Source organism: Rutidosis leptorrhynchoides, chromosome 1, assembly GCF_046630445.1.
Source record: "Rutidosis leptorrhynchoides isolate AG116_Rl617_1_P2 chromosome 1, CSIRO_AGI_Rlap_v1, whole genome shotgun sequence".
Taxonomy (NCBI): domain Eukaryota; kingdom Viridiplantae; phylum Streptophyta; class Magnoliopsida; order Asterales; family Asteraceae; genus Rutidosis; species Rutidosis leptorrhynchoides.
This window is the reverse complement of record NC_092333.1, coordinates 468,576,474-468,592,146: the sequence shown is the minus strand read 5'-3', so window position 1 is coordinate 468,592,146 and position 15,673 is coordinate 468,576,474. Positions and strand designations below refer to the sequence as shown.

Below are 15,673 nucleotides of genomic sequence, written 5' to 3'. Positions count from 1 at the left end.
AACATATATTTCATAGCATTATCCCTCAAGAAAGACAAGCTTTTAGTTGCAATTGTTCTATTTACAAGTGATATTCGTTTAAATAATAAAAGGTGAAGATAAAAGACAGATTCGATGATTTGAAGACGCAAATGAACAAAAAGCTAAAAAGAACAAAGTACAATCAAAGTGGTTCAAATTATTGATGAGAAACGTCTCAAAATTACAAGAGTACGAGTTGCAAAACGCAAAGTACAAGATATTAAATAGTACGAAAGGACGTTCGAAAATCCGGAACCGGGACCAGAGTCAACTCTCAACGCTCGACGCAGCGGACTAAAAATTACAAGTCAACTATGCACATGAATATAATATAATATATAATTAATTCTTAAAATTATATATTATATTATATTATTTAATAAAACCGTCGGCAAGAAGCAAACAAACGAATGTGAGATGGAATCCCAGGCCATGCGATCGCATGGCCAGCAAGACCAAATGCCATGCGATCGCATGGAGCAAAAAATCTGGTGACATCCTATAAATTTCGCAGTTTTCGGCCGAATATCACACACCTTTTATCTTTCTCTCTCTCAACGTAATATATATATATATATATATATTATAATTTTAATTTTAATTTAATAATAATGAGGGTATGTTAGCGAATGTTTTAAGTTTGTAAGTCGAAATTCGGTCCGTGTAACGCTACGCTATTATTAATCATTGTAAGTTATGTTCAACCTTTTTAAATTAAAGTCTCGTAGCTAAGTTATTATTATGCTTATTTAATGCCGAAGTAATAGTGATGTTGGGCTAAATATTAAAATTGGGTAATTGGGCTTTGGACCATAATTGGGGTTTGGATAAAAGAAACGACACTTGTGGAAATTAGACTATGGGCTATTAATGGGCTTTATATTAACTAAATGATACCTTGTTAATTTAATATATAGACTTATAATTTGACGTATTTATATATAACCACATACGCTTGACTGGGTACGGTGGGCGGGATATCTATAAATACCAATAATTATTCATTTGACCGGACACGGGGATGGATTAATAATCAATAGACTTGTTGAAACAGGGGTGAATTACATACAAGGGTAATTGGTGTAATTGTTAACAAAGTAATAAAACCTTGGATTACACGCAGTCGATAACCTGGTGTATTCATTAAACAAAGTATTAAGACCTTGTTACAATTCGAATCCCGAATTAGTTGGAATATTTGACTTCGGGTATAAGGATAATTTGACGAAGACTCTCGCACTTTATATTTATGACTGATGGACTATTATGGACAAAACCGTATGGACATATCAAATAATCCAGGACAAAGGACAATTAACCCATGGTACTAAACTAAAAACAACACGTCGAACATCATGATTATGGAAGTTTAAATAAGCATAATTCCTTTATTTCATAATTCATCGCACTTTTATTTACTGTCATTTTATTTAATTGCACTTTTAATTATCGTACTTTTTAATTATCACAATTTTATTTATCGTCATTTTATTTATCGCAATTTCATTATCGTTATTTACTTTACGCTTTAAATTAAAGTTATATTTATTTTTAATATTTTACATTAGGTTTTAACTGCGACTAAAGTTTTAAAATCGACAAACCGGTCATTAAACGGTAAAAACCCCCTTTTATAATAATAATACTACTTATATATATATTTATATATTTACAAATATAGTTTTAAAAATATAGCATTAAACTTGGCTAGCTCCCTGTGGAACGAACCGGACTTACTAAAAACTACACTACTGAACGATTAGGTACACTGCCTATAAGTGTTATAGCAAGGTTTAGGTATATCCACTCTATAAATAAATAAATAACTTGTGTAAAATTGTATCGTATTTAATAATATTTCCTAGTAAAATATAAGCTATTTCGTATACACCTCTACGCACATCATGAGGTCATACCGTCGCCTAATGGTATGTTCTTGAGCCAACGTAAGTATATTCTTGACGTTCTTGAGCGTGCAAAAATGCAACATGCCAAATCCGCAGCTACTCCTATGGCTACTAATGTTGCGCTTCATCTGTACTCTGGCACACTCATTGAAAACCCTACAGAGTATCGTACACTTGTTGGTAGCTTGCAATATCTGTCTCTTACTAGACCTGATGTTGCATTTGCAGTTAATAAGCTTTCTCAATTTATGCATGCTCCACGAACGGCTCACTGGGCAGCCCTTAAGCGGGTGCTTCGCTATCTTATGGGTTCTATTGAGCATGGCATTACGCTCTATCGTGATTCGCCTCTTCGTCTTCATGCTTTCTCGGATGCTGATTGGGCCGGTGATAAGCACGATTATGTTTCTACAATGGGGCAGGTTGTCTTCCTTGGTAGCAATTATCATTTCCTGGGGTTCAAATAAGCAGCGGTTCTTATCACAATCATCCACTGAAGCCGAGTACAAGGCAGTTGCTTCTACTACTGCTGAAATATTATGGTTGTGTAATTTATTAAAGGAAATGGGTGTTTCGTCAATTACTAAACCGGTGATCTACTATGACAATTTGGGTGCTACCTTGCTTAGTGCAAATCCGGTTTTCCACTCTCGTATGAAACATATTGCATTGGCATATCATTTTGTCCGTGAACAAGTACAACTAGGGACTATTCGTGTATCGCATGTGTCATCCGGGGATCAACTTGCTGACCCGTTGACAAAACCTCTACCACGTGCTCTATTTGCTAAACTCATGTCCAAGATTGGTCTTGCTACCCGGTCGTCTATCTTGCGGGGGCGTATTAAGGATAAACGATAAAAGAGTTGTAGATAACTATTGTTTGTTATATTATTGTATTATCTCATCCTAGTTTGTAGGTAGTCCAGTACTTGTACGTTGTATATATGTAACCCATTTGTTTCAATGAAAGTAAATACGAATTATTATTCTGTACATTACATTCAATAGCATTTGCTTTAATTACTTACATCAAGCTTTCTTTTGAATGTCAAGCATATATTGAAAGCGAATTGAAAGCTCCGAACACCCTATCTTTCATGTACCTGTATCATAAAACCACTAATTACTAAAGAGTAATTACTATATACTAGTTAAAGACCCGCGACTTCGCGGATTTTTTTTAAGAAAATTTTGATACATAAAAAAATCCTAATAAATGTTTTTAGATTTTGATGCTGAAAACAAAATAAACTGAAAATGAACAGAACAATCAACTAATAAACACAACCCATAACATTTTTGTAACAGTAAAATTTACCCAATTCAGCTTAATAAAAGCAACTGCACCTCAACAAATGAAATTTTAGACCCATATCACTATCGCAGTAGCAACAGCAACTCAAGTGCACATGTTAGAACCAAAATTGACCCTCAAGCCAACTAAGTAGAAACATTGACCCAAACCATATTTGAAATTATCCTTAAAGTTCACATCATCACAACAACAATAATAACAATCCATGATCAAATTCTAATAAAGACACAATATCAACCCAAACTTGCTATTCAGCAAAGCTAACCAAGCCCACTATTAACACTATATAGTCTGACCCAAGAACTGACACAGTGATAACCCTGACCTAAAACATTAATACAAAGGAAAGCTCTAGCATAATACTAAATGCAATAGCAATGTTGACCCAAATCACTGATACATAAGCAAATTTGACCCACTAATAAGTAGCAGCAATAATTTTGACCCAATACCGAAATACCAAGGTAAAGTAACCCAAATCATATAGATAGAAACCACTTTGACCCGATAGAAAACGGCAGCAATATCATTGGCCCACATTACATATATAGAAGCAAAACTGACCATCGACCTAAGTTTCTTAGCAAGGCTTCCCACTAAGACCAATAATCTTGTGATCTGTGTTTGTAGGGCTGGCCATCGACCTAAGTTTCTTCAGTATCCTCTTAGCCTAATACAAAAGAAAAAAGTTAATAATTAGTTTAAGTGATTGAATCAGTAAACAACACCTCACAAAAACTATTGGTTAAAATATTACCTCTACCTAGTCAATTTATAAAAACACTTAACACCAAAAAAACTCAAACTATCATTCTACTTCATTGTAATTCTTCACATGTACATAAATTTAGTAATAATTATTCTATTTCACCACCTCTCAGATTTATACTCCAACTTGACTGCATCTGATTTGTTCCAAGACGATATCTTTTTCATACATTACTTGAAGTTGCTTGTTGTTTGGTCTTCTGAATCAAATGAAGTGTGACTTTGTATTTTCCAACTACTGAATCCACTTAAACAATTTATCCTACACATATCCACATGTCAAATGGGCAAATAGTTTCACAAAAGTAAATTTGAAATATCCTACACATATCGACATAAGAATCAAAAAACTGAAATAAAAAATCAAAATGCGTTCATAAGTAAATGGATCAACAATTTAACTTCTAAAATAAAACCATAATAATTACCTACAGGAGAGTCTAAGTATAATTTTATACCAGGATATGATCACATAATTAGTGTTTGTTCTCACCTCTTTTTCAAGTTTACAAAGATGCCAAATGAAGTGTTGTTGCACCCTCTCATCAGTATATCAACATTCAACATAGTTTATAGTTTCAAAATGCCGAAAGCTATTTTTCTGAAACATGAAAAAACAAAACCATTCATTTGACATGATGCAATAGTATTAAAAATAATCATTGATCTTAAAATTACACAAAATATACATGATGTGACTCAAATCCGCAAGTGTCTATGATACTTATGGTCCCTTTAGTATGTTGTCTGCCTCCCTAAAGTGATCTAATCAAGAACACCAGAGCTTAAACTGGTTATAACAGCCCTATGTTGAATCCCAACCTATAGCATAAAATTCAGTTATGTTGCATTTCAATATTAATAAAAAAATTTAGAATGTACTTAAAATCTCCTTTATCAGTAAATGTGATGTACTTAATCAGATGCAAATTAAGTACATTCTAGAGTGAACACAACACATAGAAACTAAAATATTTCTTAATCAGCAAATGTGATTTCTATTCATCATTCAAACATTTTATAACAGCAAAAAAGAGATATTCATATGAGAAGTTTTCGCATTCTTGAAAATCGTAAAACTCAAATAAGCATAGAATAGCAATTAGAGACCCATCAAGCTAGTGCTCACATCATATGGCAACACAAGCCCACTATATCGGAATAACTGGTAAAAAGGGGCATGGATATTCCTCCCTAATATCATCATCCATCTCAATCTCAATATCTTCAAACCCCATAAACATATCTGCACCAAATTAATTAGATTAACTATCATATCATATAATTAATATAAATCATAAATCATAAATTTAATGGAAACTCCAAAAATCAAAACTTGATGTTGGGACGACAAACCATATACAGATCTACGGTAAATTAACTTTTTCATTTAATTTTCACAAAGATATTGAATTCATGAGTTGGAACAAAATGAAACCCTAAAAAATAAAACTCGGTGATAGATTAACATACCAGATGATCGAGATTGAAGGTCATATTGGTAACGTTTGGATGTTGATAGGGCAGAAATAAAAGTTTCTTGAGACATGTTTGATCTTATTCACATCACTGACTCAAGAAACATAAATATTAACAAAATACAAGGAAAAATATCAAATCAGTATAAATGGATAATTTCAATCATACATCTAAAAGAAATATACACAAGTTTTAACATGATGATGAACTCTTGTAATGATCTTAATGAAATAAAAATATCAAAGTCAACAAACCTGTGATTTCTTCTTCCTTCAAGCACACATCATTACCATCACTTTTTGTTTTTTCAAACTCTTTTGCAACCTAACAAACAAAACCCACAAATCAAGAATAAATTTTGAACCAAACCAAATACAACGAATTATCAAGAAGGGAAATGTATAACAATTTCGTAGCAATATTTTTTTTTAATTAAAGTAAGATACAAAATCATAATCTGAAAAGAGGTGGATACCATAAAATACAAAATCCATCCATAATAATATATAATCGTCTATGGTAAATTAAGAAAAGAAAAAACATACCCTAATATGATGAAGAAGATGATATGTTAATTACGAAAAACTCTTGAACAGATCAAAATTTATGGTTTTGAATTAATCTTCAAAAATCGCTTGAGATATGGATACATCGTTACTGACCTTCAATCGAAATATGGAATTTAAGGATGGATAAAAGTTTTCAGAAGATATTGAAGCTGCTAAAGATCGTATTTTTTATTAGTTTGAATGAAGGTCGGATGAGAAATTGCAGTAGATGGAGAAGAAGAAGGCCATATTTTTGATTTGATTTGATTCTGTATTAATTATAAAACCCGAAATTTTTGTGGCTATTCCTTTTCCAAAAACATATGTTTCGGCATTATATGGAAGTCATGTGTTAACATTTGTCGACCCATCCAGCAGTCCCCGTAGCTCCTGGAGCTTAACGAAACACCATCACCATAAACCTTATTGTATAATGATTGTTGAATTTATGTGGCTATTAACATTAATTGTTGAATAATGATTCCGGAGTTAATGACTACAGTTACGATTTTATGTTATGATTATGTTGTAATTTTCAAAGGTTTGAAATTTATATTTTATAGTTAAATGTAAATTGTAGTTAAAATGGGGTTATAGATGTCATTATCATTGTAATTGAAAAGTGTATTAGCTAATAATTTTTTCGAGATTGAATCTAACGGTTGTATTTATTTTCTTAGTTTAAATGGATAGTTAAGATTAATTTTTTTAAAATATTATTACTTATTTAAGCTTTTGCTTTAATAAGAAGAAGAGGGAACGGATATTTAAAATAAATATCACAAATGATGAAACTTATAAGGGGGACATGATTAGTTTGTTTGTGGGAATGATAATAGGTATATATAAAGGTAAGGGAATAGGAATCAAATTGAAACCCAACACATTAGACGTGATTGGAGTAAGCCTAATTTTTTATGATGTGGAACCGGGCTGATTGGAACATTAATTGGATTGGGCCTGGAGATGAGGAATTCACGTATGCTTGCTGGCAAAACAATAGCTAGTCATCTTAGTTTATTTTATTCATTAATTTATTAATTTGAATTATTTATTTGAATTGGTTTAGGAGTCTAGCCTTAACTGAAGTCCTAGTTAGTTAGTGTTTATCTAGCACGTGGCCATAACGAAAATTGTAAACGTAAGACGTAAAAAGTAATACGCAAACGTAAGGCGTCAAACATAATACGCAAACGTAAGACATAAAATGTAAACGCAAATGTAAAACGTAAGACGTATAACGTACACGTAATACGTAAAAATAAAATGCAAACGTAAACGTACGAGGTAAAATGTAAACGTAAAACGTAATCATAAAAATGCAAACATAAAACCTAAGAGGTAAAACGTAAACGTCAACGTAAACGTCAACGTAAACGTAAACGTAAACATAAAACGCAAACATAAAATGCAAACGTAAAACATAAACGTAAAATGTAAACGCAAAACAAAAACGTAAAACGTAAACGAAAATGTAAAATGTAAAAGTAAAAAGTAAAAACGAAACGTAATACGTAATACGTAAAACATAAAACGCAAAACGTAATACGAAAATGCAAAAAGCGAACGCAAAACGCAAACGCAAACGCAAAATGTAAACGTTAACGTAAAATGTGAATGCAAAACAAAAAATTATAATGTAAACGTAAAACGTATGATTTAGAAATCCTCCACTCATAGGATTTCAAAATCCTTCCCTAATTCAAAGGATTTAGATATCCTTCACTTATAGGATTCAAAACACTTAGGAATTTGAAATCATTCAACCAAACATAGGATTAGGTGGGATTTGAAATGCAAATTCCAAGAAATCCCTCGAAATCTCACTAACCAAACGCCCCCTAAGTCTTTATTACATGTGACATTTCCATCATTCACGGAAGTACCATCCTGGGCCCCACCATTAGCCTTTCTAAACATGTTTTGAATCGTGCTCCGAAATCAATATTCCCAACGTTATCTTGCAACTTGTACGCAATCGAAGTTTCCCCCCGCACCGTATTCCTAGAGGAACCATGTACCTCGTGACAAACATCATCTTTTGATCCCACAATCGTCGACTTTTTCCTACTCTTTTGAGACCAAACCTGACAAAGCCCACTACACGAAGATTAGGAGCTCGCACAATATAGCTTACTTCCTTGATCATGATTTTTTTAAAATAGTGTTTTTTAACAATGTTTGCAAAAATAGAAATATGGGAACAAATTTATAAAAATAGAAAAACTGGAGTTTGAAACTCCAGTTTTGGTAAATCTGGAGTTTCAAACTTCGGATTTGGTCCTTTTTGCACACATGGCACTTTAGTATCAGTATTCTGACACCGGAACTATAAACCGGAGTTTGAAACTTCGAATTTGCAGAAAAACAGTAAAATCGGATTTTCAAACTCCGGTTTTACATCTGCAATAATAGAACTCGATTTATTGACTGATTCTTAGTCTTTTCATGCTCAGATTTGATACGTTTTTACAGGTTACTTATGCCACTTTTATCTTAAATCCAATAAGAACATCACAAACAACCAATATTGTTATTAGTAATTTGCAATATAAATTTTTTGAACAACACTTTTATTGATAAAAAACACGCTTACATATTTTTCAAATTGAATATACATAATTAAAGTAAATTAGAAATAGAACAGAAAGTAGATGTATCATATATTTAAACCAGATGCAAGGGAAGCGCTTGCTGTTTCACAATTGCTTCATTTTTTATTCCATTCCATTCCTCTTCCTCGCAAAGATACTCGAATTTTCCTTTAGCTTCATTCCAAAACATCACGCCCGAGTGTTCTACCGGCATGTTTTCTTTGAGTCACTCAAACACCTTTGAAATTGATCAATCCTTAATTAGCGATGTTACTTAATTACGGATGAGTGCAATAAGAATGTAATGGAGGATGGAATGTTTGATGATTATTTTGGGCCCCGATGATCGTCTTTCACTTTAACTATCAAGTGATCAACCACCCCGACCCGGTATTGATTGTTAATTAGCTTAATTCACCTTTGAGCGGTGTAAAAATCCCTTGGGCAAGATCACAAGTGAAAATTACAAAGGCTTGGGCAAAATGGCAGAGAATCAACAACCTATAAATGAGAGGCCAAGCTCTCTATTTATAGTGTTCGTGATAACCGCGATCCGCGGATTGCTTATCCTTCCGCGAAAACTCAGCGGATTGAACCGCAGTCCCCGATTAGTGCGGAAATACATCTGCTATGCTTATTTTCAGCGGATACTTCATGGCTTTGCATTATAATTCACATAACTCTGCTCTTGGCTTTTGGCAAACAAAATATATATATACAATGCTATGTATATGATCAAGTCCCCCCAGTTTATTATGATACATTTTCGCGAAGCCAATGCATCATGATAAACTCTAAAAATAAAGAAGTGTTTCTTAAAATATTTCGCAAACAATATTTAATATTTTTTTACTGCCCATTTATTACCGTTGTTTTTGTTAGGCTCAACACGTAATTACAACGGTAATTTTTCTCCATTCTGTCAAATCAATATGCTGTGACGGCTACAAAATTACCGTTCACACATTGCGGTAATTTTAGCCGTTTAAATGTAATCATTACCTTTCCATCTTACTCGCCCTACTTCCGATTATAAATAACGCAATAATCCGCATAAAAACTTTACTCTTTCTCTTTCGATTTCATCGGCAATCAAATTCCTCGAATCACAATTGTACCGTGCAATTAACAATTCCATCCTTTAATTTCTTCAATTTTATCATCCCATTTATTTTCCTTATTGCAAATGGCGTCGTCTTCATCTATGCATACTCCCGGAGGCTATGTTTCCTATATGACGGAAACAAAACTTCAAACCCTACAAGAATGGTATCCGCCACTTGCCCAATTTGTTCCTACCGCGCCTGCGGCAGAACAGCGAGCCGATACTCCCCCTAAAGGGATGATTTCTGTTTACGAGGCTGCCATTTCTCAAGGCAACCTTCGATTTCCACTTACCCCCTTTTTTTCGCAGTGTTTGCGAATACTATAAGATTGCCATGGCACAGTTGCATCCGAACGCGATTAATAAAATTGTGCTGTTCGAGATGTACTGCAATGCCACCGGCCAACCAATGCTGCTGAACGTGTTTCGTATGTGCAATAGCCTGGTGCTATACGATGTGGGGTGGTTTTCTTTCCGCAGTAAACTTGGCATAATGACTTCGCCAAAAGATTCAATTGGCAATTGGCGCAGTTCCTTCTTTTATATTAACGACACCACCTATTTGGACAGTGCTATTCCTAAAGCTTGGTGTACAGAGCTTAATCCCGAGTTCAATGAGAGGCCTGTACTCGATGATCTTGAGAATGACACTCTCAAGATACTAAAAAACACAGGCCTAATTCTACGAGCTTATTCGAATGTACCACTGTACATTGTCAGAGTGTCAATTCAATGGCCATGGAGCGACCATGATGCGCTTTTGGTTGACCAATCAAAAAATGGTATGCCGCTGAAATTTATCGCAGTATATTAACGTAATACACTTACATTTTTCGCAATATTTTCGCTTTGCATAACACTATGCGCTTTTATTTTTACAGTGGTTGCACTTGACCTTATCATGAGGTCCGCTGATATAAGCAGGATTAGCCCTGCCCGTCGCCTAAAGAATGGCAACGGCGACATTATTCTTATTGATGAACCGATCATCAATACATGTTATATTGTTGGAGGCGAGGACCGCGGCAAGCGTAAGGTTGCGGAAACTACTCCCACTCCACGCAAGAAACGTCTGCGCTCTCATTCTGAACAAGAAGCAAGTAATCAAACGCTATTTCGTAGTATTTATTTTATTACGCATTATTTGTTTTAGCATAAACTTGCTATATTTGCTTATCTATTTACAGCTATTCTTCCAGAGTCATCCGCTGAAGCTACACCGCTTTACAACATTAGAGGGAGAATCCCTACAAATGTTCTTAATGAACCCGGAAATGGAGATTTATCTCTTCCATCTGACGCAGAAACGTCCAACCAGGAAGAGGAAGGAGAAGCTGATGCGGAAGAAACTGCAGCAGCAAATCGGGCCTTTAGACTATACCAAAGGCTTTATAAATTTGTTCCTGAAGAAACAAGGGAGCATTATCGCAAATTGTCTTATCCCGAGGCTGCCAGACAACGACTACATAATTGCTACAATGCAATTTATCTGACAGTCGACAGCATGGAGCGTTTCACCGAGATGTCAGACGAGTATGATAAAGCAGTGAAAGCCGCCAATGCACAAGAGAGAAGGGCGCAAAGGGCTGAGACGCGTCTTGAAAAGGTGATGGAAGAGAACGCCAAACTCAAAAGAAGGGCAGAAGACGCGGAACATGAGTTCGCACAGCTAGTGAAGTATCTCCCAACATTCGCGGATAAAGTGATGGACTCCGAGCCAGTCACTGAAAAATTTCAAACATACGCTCAAGCAGCAAAGCTTGCCACTCGCTGCGAGTGGTATGATTTATTATGCAAACTTGGTGATCTTTCGCAACCTCTTCCTTCTGACATGGCGAAAGAAATATGCGCCACCGATGATTCTCGCAAAATACTCGAGAGGGCGAAGAAGGAGGTTGAGAAAATTAGCATACCTGTCCTTGAGGAGCTCAGTCAGCGTGAAGGCGTTTCATTTGCAGATATTAAAGCATTAGAACTTTAGTTTTGCCTTAACTAATTTGTTTTTGAATGTATTTTCGCAATTACGAATTGCGTTTATTGTAAGAATCCGCGTTATTAATCACTTATTCACAGTTCGCAGTTGCAACTTCTTTTATTTGTATAGCACTTTATTATCAATATTCATAACACGGACTTGTCCTTTGCGATTTCCAACTTTTATTATTGTGCACATAATAAATGTGTACTTTTGCGAAACAATCTGTATGCATATATACTTATACGTTATGAATCTTCTAAGTCCGCCATAACGATCCTTAGGCAAATTTAGCATTGTGAAGCATCTAAGTATTGGCAAGATCAAATACTTAGGAAGTGTTATCCTTTCGCAATTATTTTCAAATTAACACAAGTGGGCAATTTCATCACTTGGTTTTTAGCAAACTATTCCGCAATGCAGTGTTGCATTTTCATAACACTTAAGCAGGCTATGCTTTGCGAAAATCATGCCACCTTACTTAAAATATCCGCAGAACAAACGTTAACTTAGTGTTGTAAAAGACAAGTAATCGCATTCTGCGAAATAAGCACTACGCGTGGCCACACGCAGTGTTTTCGCTTTGTAAAGAAACAATTACTAACACTGAAATTAACTTTGCTTTATTCATTACTATTTCGCATTCGAAACATAAACACAACTATGATATTCGCATCTTAATACCATGCATTTATGAATTTTGCCTTAGCATCTTATTACAACTTTTTCAATTTTCATACTACTCAGGATTAACTGAACGTCCTTCAATACTCAAATTCGCATTTGCCATAATCATGGCGTAGAATGACTCTACTTCTGCAGAAATCAGCGTGCCAATGCCCTTGTTGGCAGAAAATTTTAGCATACCGTGTATGGTAGATGGTATAGCGCCAAACATGCGCAAAGCTGTGCGCCCAAGTATCATATTGAATCGCGATTGATTTCGCATTATGTACAGATTCAATAAAGCTTGGCGCCTTAGCGACTCATCGCTGTCATCAACTAACTCCATTTGTAATTCCAACTGGCCAACGGGCCAGGATGACTCTCCTGAGAACCCGGCAAGTGAAACCGCAGTAGGTTTCATCAAAGCTTGAATGTTCGCGGGCAACTTGCTAAAGCATTGTTCGTACATGACGTCGACACTGCTACCCGTGTCCACATGTACCTTCATTATCATTATTCCAGTATTTGCAACACGACATGAAACCACTACAGTTTTACCATCATCCGCGGTCAAACTTGCAGGAGGAAAAGTAATAGAAGGACATTTCCAACTGACAATCTGTTCTGAAATTTGCATTACCGACGTTTCACCCTGCACTTCTACCACATTGATTACCTGTATTCCGCGCTGATTTTCTTTTTTGCTCACCATTTTTACTGCCAGATTTTTTACTGCGGGAGCCTTTCGCTCAACCGCGTTTGACGTATTCGAGGTGTTAGCTTCTGTAGGCATTATAATCGCATTCGCGGTGTTTTGTGCGATTAAATGGTCCAGTTTGCCTTGCTCGTACGCTTCTGCGATGAATTCCGCCAAATCTCTGCAACGATTGGTGTCATGACCGTAATCGTCATGGAAAACACAAAATTTTGATCTATCGCGCCTGCTATTTTCTCCCAAAGGCTGCGGATCAGGAAAAGACTTAGCAACTCTTTCTTGCAACAAAATTTCCTTGGGCGTTTTTGTTAATGTCTGAATGATGTTGAATGATTCATTGCTCCACTTTCACGTAGAATAGCGATCACGGCGGCCATATCCATGGTTATCATTTTGGCCTTGAAACCTGTCATTTCGCCGGTATCCACCGCCGCCATTTCTTCGCGAAAAACCTGATCCGCGGTAATTATCACGGTTACCTTCCCGAAAAGAGTCATTGTCATCTCGCCAAATTTTGTCTCTACCCCATCCACACGCATGGGTTATATTGCTATCCTCTCCACCGCGGAGGTAATCATATGTCTTCTGTTGAACTTTTGCAAAAGTTGGCGGAACGTCTCTTCGCAATCTCCACACAAGAGTAGGATGTCGCTGTGGGTTAATAGCATGCAAAAAACCAGAAATTTTCTGATCTTCATTCAATCGTGGAATTTTTTGGCACTCATAAATGTACCGCGTGAGTAATGCGTTCAAAGTCTCCTTGTTGCCTTGCTTAATATCGTGACATTCTATGTGCATCTTTTTCTGCGGTAATAGATTTTGAAACTGCAGCAAAAAAAATTTGCGCAAATCTACAAAGCCAATGATACTGCGAGATTGCAAACTATGAAACCATTCCCTTGCTGACCCTTGCAAGGCCATGGGGAATACCCTACACGCGACTGGTTCATCCCAGTTATAAGTGCTTACTACGCCTTCGAAGCGTTGCAGAAAATTCAAAGGATCAGTTAGACCCGAATAGACTCCCAGAGTTGCCGGCATGATCGGCGGAGAAACAATTGGATAGTCAGAAATATGCTGGGCAAACTTGTCCGCAGCAGTAGTGATTTCTGTTGCCTTCTTTGTGCGAGTATCTGCATTCTTCGCACAAAACTTGGCAAGCATTGTGATGACCCGGGAATTTCCGACCAAATTTAAACATAATCTTATATGATTCGACTCGATAAGCAAAGTCTATTAAACCGAGTCTCATTATGTTTGAACTATTTCATGATAACATTTGACCTTTAACTATTTCCGACGATTCACGAACCTTTAATTGTAACTAAGAATGTAAATATAAATAATTATATATAAAACTAATTATATTAGTATTAATGAACTATTAAGTAATTTTGTTATTATAAAAGATAACATTTAATAACTAAAGATTTTCATTTTGAATATATATAGTATATTGTATATAAATGATTCAAACATATTTTACCAACGTTATCAAAATATTAAATGTACAATGTTATACTTTGTAGTTAATTGTTTAATATACATAATTAATCATCTACTCAACATTTAAAACATGATTTTATATATATGGTAGTATACATATATACATAAATATAACTATATATATGATTTTATACATAATTATTATATTATGTATATGTAGAAATTTATAATATATCTATGATGAAATAATGTACTATTTTAATAAATATATATAATACTTACATATATAAAACATTTATATTTTTCATAATTACATACATAAGTATAATATAATTAGTATGTAAATAAATATTATAATATATTTATATTAAAATGCATAAATATATAATATTCAGTATATGTTACAATACATATTACATAATTATTAAATATTACATAATAATAGATGATATTAATAAATTAAATTTAAATACAAATATAGTTGTTGTAGTAATGTTATTTGTATCGTCAAATATCAATATTTGTATTCATAATATCACTTTATATCATATAAAGATGAAATTGGATGTATAAATTAGATTATTATTACTAATATTATTATTATCGATAAAATATTAATATTATCATAATTAGTATGGTATTATTATTATTATTATTATTATTATTATTATTATTATTATTATTATTATTATCATTTTTACAATTATTATTATCATTAATATTATATTTATCATTATTATTAATTTTATTAATATTATTAGATATTAATAGTATTGTTATTATATATTATTATTATTAATTAAAAAAAACAGTAGGGATCTATATTATACGCTTGACCTCTGTATCCTTTATCTCTATTATTATTATTTTTTTGTTTCTTTCCTGCTCCAAACTCGTGAACCTGTGTTGACATTTTCTCCATTTTTTATCAACCGATCTCTATTATTACAAAATGATTATGTATAATTGCAAATCAAATAAAAAGGAAATCCAATGGGATTAAAGAGCACAGCGATATTTTTTTTTTCTTCTTCTCTGCACGCTCCAATTTTTTTTTCTCTTAATTCAATTTCGAATAAAGTTTCAAAATCTAAAAATGCAGAAAGGTTAGAAATCTTTCTTTGAATCTAT

At 34.1% G+C, this 15,673-nt stretch overlaps 1 long non-coding RNA gene across 7 annotated transcripts; it reads right to left on the bottom strand.

The window, feature by feature from the left end:
* Positions 1-2,889: 2,889 nt before the first annotated feature.
* On the bottom strand, positions 2,890-6,266 carry LOC139874513 (uncharacterized). Of its 7 annotated transcripts, none has more exons than XR_011767876.1 (6): positions 6,039-6,266; positions 4,704-5,817; positions 4,508-4,615; positions 4,121-4,276; positions 3,811-3,916; positions 2,890-3,034 (listed from the first exon to the last, which is right to left on the bottom strand). It is a non-coding gene; the product is annotated as an uncharacterized lncRNA (long non-coding RNA). The 7 variants fall into 7 exon arrangements; XR_011767879.1 differs by lacking the exon at positions 2,890-3,034 and having other exon boundaries at positions 3,061-4,276; positions 4,704-5,260; positions 5,488-5,583; positions 5,748-5,817; XR_011767873.1 differs by lacking the exon at positions 2,890-3,034 and having other exon boundaries at positions 3,061-3,916.
* Positions 6,267-15,673: the final 9,407 nt, after the last annotated feature.